Genomic DNA, 4895 nt, shown 5'->3' with positions numbered 1-4895 from the left:
AAAGGCAACCTGGGGAACACCTTGGAGTGTAACACACCCTCTCTCTACACCACGGAAGGGCTGATTCTTAGGAAGGAAGGCTGTCGGAAAGAAGCAGGGCGCGTCCGAGGGTGATTATATTCTTATTAGGTATATACTCACCCTCGGACGCGCCCTGCTTCTTTATTTGTAATGAATGTTTATTTGCAATGTGGTTTTGACTTACTCTATTTTTTTGGTAAATAATGATTTTATTATTTTCATTGTTTTGCATCTTCTTGGCAATAATATAAAGAAGACGCGACAGGACAACACTCGGTGGATGCCATATCTGTGTTTTAACCCTGCTGTTCTGTTAGGTCAAAAATGACCGTTTTTGAAATTCTATAATTTTATAAAAATTCAGCGTGTGATTCTGAGACTTGAGGCTCCCTGACTTTTCGTCATTAGGGGGGTACTCTCTGTGGGAATTTTTTTTTTAATTTTTGTTTACTTTATTTGGTACAATTTTTTTACACTTGTACTGTTCGGTCAAAAATGACCGATAGGCCTTTATTCAGCTCTCCAGACAATTTTTGACAAAAATAAAGGTGCTATCACCTCATTTTGAACTATATATTGCATCTACTACTATTTATCAATGTATCTGACTACTTTTGGTCAGAAAAGATTTACACATACCAACATTTTCAAGTTGCGATACAGCCGACGGATTCGCTTCCAGTATAGCTATGCGCAATTTATTTCACTGGTTTTTATTTACCCTGCTGTTCATATAGATCTAGTTCCATTCAGTTGTCAACATTTCATATTGTAAATCATGATTTTCTGATTTTCCATGTGTTTGCTGGTTGTACAGTATTACACTGTGCAATGCTGTCCTAAGCAGAATTCACCTAAAGTGTTGTACTGTGAGCTTTTTCCTGCTGCAGGGTGGTGTCTGCTCTGATCTTATCTGTAGACAGATAACATAGCAGTGTAGAGTTTCAGTTCAGCTGGAGACAACACAGAGTGAGCAGAGGTTCAGACGTCAGAGCTCTGAAGTCCCATTTTTACAGGTATGTTACAGATAAATTATTCTTTTATTCTAAAATTATTCAATATTCTCACTGCTGTGATAGAATGGGTGATAGGGGGTTAGCATTAGGGTTGTGTAGACTCAATGTCTGCTTATGAGTACATATTCTCACTGCTGTGATAGAATGAGTGCATGCCTCATTTTTGTTTGCGACGCTCCAGCACCATAATCACAGGGCATATCTCAATGTGTGACGGGACGTTATTGTGTGTATTGTTGCGAAATTGTTTTGATTTTTTTTTTCATTCATTGTTTATGGATATATTTTATTTTTTCATTCAACAGTGATGCCTTACAGCATGAGAAGAAGACACTTCACCCAAGCTGAATTGGAGGAGTTTATAAACGACTCCGATACAGACGAGGATGTTAGGTCCGGTCAAAAATGACCGGGAACAGTATAAGTGTATAAAAAAACAACGTTTTTTGCCATTTTATAGAGAAAAAAGCTTTTTTTTTTTTTTGCCTTTGAAAAAAGTATATCTACATAATGTTTGATATTATTACTTATAGTTAACATTTAGATCAAGATTTTTTTTTTATCTGCAAAAATAATCAATTTTTACAAAAATCGAAAAAATACCATGTTCCCTTTTGGATATAAAAAAAATATAAAACAAGCTTTGTATTTATTTTTTTTTCTGGTATTTGAACAACCATCTTCACAAGCAATATAATAGTGCAAAAACTGTTTAAAAAAACCCACTTAGATTAGCTAAAAATGATTATTTTATAAGGACGGTCAAAAATGACCGGGAACAGTACAAGTGTATGTGAAATCTAAACAGAACAGCAGGGTTAAATTGAGAAAAACTTTCAGTTAACTACTTGCAGGAGAAAGTTATTGTAGCTGGTGGCCATTTTTAGTACTGTACCAGATTTTTGTTGTATGTGTTTGTTTTTAATGTTAAAATGTCTGCATTTGATATCTCTCCAGTATTTTCTTTTTTATAAGCAAAATACTTATTTTTATATTTTCTGATGTTGGTTCAAGGGGTACACGGGCAGCAGTAGACAGGTCAGTGGAGGCCTAGTGGAAGGAGGGACCGCAGACAGGCTTCGAAGCCCTAACATAATAAATTGGGCTGGCTGTAGGCAATTTAAAATTGGTTCCAGGGGAACCCGGGCAGCAGTAGACAGGTCAGTGGAGGCCTAGTGGAAGGAGGGACCGCAGACAGGCTTCGAAGCCCTAACATAATAAATTGGCCTGGCTGTAGGCAATTTACAATTGGTTCCAGGGGAACACGGGCGGCAGTAGACAGGTCAGTGGAGGCCTAGTGGAAGGAGGGACCGCAGACAGGCTTCGAAGCCCTAACATAATAAATTGGCCTGGCTGTAGGCAATTTACAATTGGTTCCAGGGGAACACGGGCGGCAGTAGACAGGTCAGTGGAGGCCTAGTGGAAGGAGGGACCGCAGACAGGCTTCGAAGCCCTAACATAATAAATTGGGCTGGCTGTAGGCAATTTAAAATTGGTTCCAGGGGAACCCGGGCAACAGTAGACAGGTCAGTGGAGGCCTAGTGGAAGGAGGGACCGCAGACAGGCTTCGAAGCCCTAACATAATAAATTGGGCTGGCTGTAGGCAATTTAAAATTGGTTCCAGGGGAACACGGGCAGCAGTGGCCTGGTCAGTGTAGTAGTAGTGGAAAAACGGGCCGCAGACAGGCTTCGAAGGCCTAACATAACAAAAATTGGGATGTAGGCAATTTACAATTGGTTCCAGGGGAATACGGGCAGCAGTAGACAGGTCAGTGGAGGCCTAGTGGAAGGAGGGACCGCAGACAGGCTTCGAAGCCCTAACATAATAAATTGGCCTGGCTGTAGGCAATTTACAATTGGTTCCAGGGGAACACGGGCGGCAGTAGACAGGTCAGTGGAGGCCTAGTGGAAGGAGTGACCACAGACAGGCATCGAAGGCCTAACATAAGAAAAATGTCAATACAATGGTATTGTCAGTGGCAGGCATTGAAGGATGTCAGCGCATAGACTAAACATTGGTGGAGCTGTGAGAGAAAATTTTGCAAGTGGTAGAGCACTGTTTGACCTGGGGGGGGGGACTGTCTTGTGGCCGGCGGTACAGGCCCAGGGCCCCTCATATTACAACGGTGTGTCTGACGTTGGGTGCGCACCACCACCGCCAGACACTTTATTGTACTATGAGGGACCTAGTGGCAGTGCCGTCGACCAAAAGCGGGCACACCCACCTCTTCAGACAAACAGTACTCTCACGGGTGCTGGCGCCAAGTGGCGATACCACGGCCCCGTGTGGGGACTTTGGCCATTTAGGGAGGTGTTAACATGTCGGATGCTGGACAATCAGGTGCTGCAAATTACGAGATTGGAAAAGTCGTTCAGAATAGTCCACAGGCAAGACCTTTACATAGGAAATCTAGGTGTCAGCCGGGCAAGGTGGGGCAAAAGATTTCGAAATCCAGTTGTGGTTCATTTTAATGAAGGTTAGATCATCTACATTTTGGGTAGCCAGACAAGTCCTTTTTTCTGTTAGTATTGAACCTGCAGCACTGAATCCTCTTTCTGATAGGACACTAGCTGCCGGGCAAGCAAGCTCCTGCAATGCATATTCTGCCAATTCTGGCCAGGTGTCTAATTTTGATGCCCAGTAATCAAATGGGAATGACGGTTGAGGGAGAACGTCGATAAGGGATGAAAAATAGTTTGTAACCATACTGGACAAATGTTGTCTCCTGTCACTTTGAATTGATGCTGCAGTACCTGTCCTGTCTGCGGTCATAGCAAAATCACTCCACAACCTGGTCAGAAAACCCCTCTGGCCAACGACACTTCTGATTTCTGCCCCTCTAACACCTCTGGTCTGCTAGCCCCTGCAGCTCGTGTTAGAACGATCACGGGCGCTGTGTGCAGGGAATGCCAGAAGCAAACGGTCAACAAGAGTTGATTGTTTGGTTGCTAATATTAGTTCCAAGTTCTCATGTGGCATTATATTTTGCAATTTGCCTTTATAGCGAGGATCAAGGAGGCAGGCCAACCAGTAATCGTCATCGTTCATCATTTTTGTCATGCGTGTGTCCCTTTTGAGGATACGTAAGGCATAATCCGCCTTGTGGCCCAAAGTTCCAGTTCTCAAATCTGTGGTTGTGTTTGGTTGAGGGGCAGTTTCAGGCAAATCCACGTCACTTGTGTCCCTCCAAAAACCAGAACCCGGCCTTGCCGCGCCAACAATTTCCACTGGCCCCGGAAAAGCTTCCTCATTAAAAATATAATCATCCCCATCATCCTCCTCGTCCTCCTCCTCCTCTTTGCCCGCTACCTCGTCCTGTACACTGCCCTGGCCAGACAATGGCTGACTGTCATCAAGGCTTTCCTCTTCCTCAGCTGCAGACGCCTGATCCTTTATGTGCGTCAAACTTTGCATCAGCAGACGCATTAGGGGGATGCTCATGCTTATTATGGCGTTGTCTGCACTAACCAGCCGTGTGCATTCCTCAAAACACTGAAGGACTTGACACATGTCTTGAATCTTCGACCACTGCACACCTGACAACTCCATGTCTGCCATCCTACTGCCTGCCCGTGTATGTGTATCCTCCCACAAAAACATAACAGCCCGCCTCTGTTCACACAGTCTCTGAAGCATGTGCAGTGTTGAGTTCCACCTTGTTGCAACGTCTATGATTAGGCGATGCTGGGGAAGGTTCAAAGAAAGCTGATACGCATACGGCATACGGCTGGAGTGTACGGGCGAATGGCGGATATGTGAGCAAAGTCCACGCTCATTGTATTAAATTCTTAAACAGACGGGATAATAGGAGGTCAGTGAAAAGTCCACGCACTTTGAGGAGCAGGTCGGATAACCCC

General features: G+C 43.9%; 1 long non-coding RNA gene across 1 annotated transcript; it reads left to right on the top strand.

Moving 5' to 3' along the window:
• The first annotated feature begins 396 nt into the window (after window positions 1–396).
• On the top strand, window positions 397–1373 carry LOC138672149 (uncharacterized). Its single transcript, XR_011319610.1, has 2 exons — window positions 397–1037; window positions 1343–1373. It is a non-coding gene; the product is annotated as an uncharacterized lncRNA (long non-coding RNA).
• The last annotated feature ends 3522 nt before the right edge of the window (window positions 1374–4895 follow it).

This window comes from Ranitomeya imitator, chromosome 3, assembly GCF_032444005.1.
Source record: "Ranitomeya imitator isolate aRanImi1 chromosome 3, aRanImi1.pri, whole genome shotgun sequence".
NCBI lineage: Eukaryota > Metazoa > Chordata > Amphibia > Anura > Dendrobatidae > Ranitomeya > Ranitomeya imitator.
The sequence above is the reverse complement of the archived record's forward strand: the minus strand, read 5'-3'. Positions and strand labels throughout refer to the sequence as shown.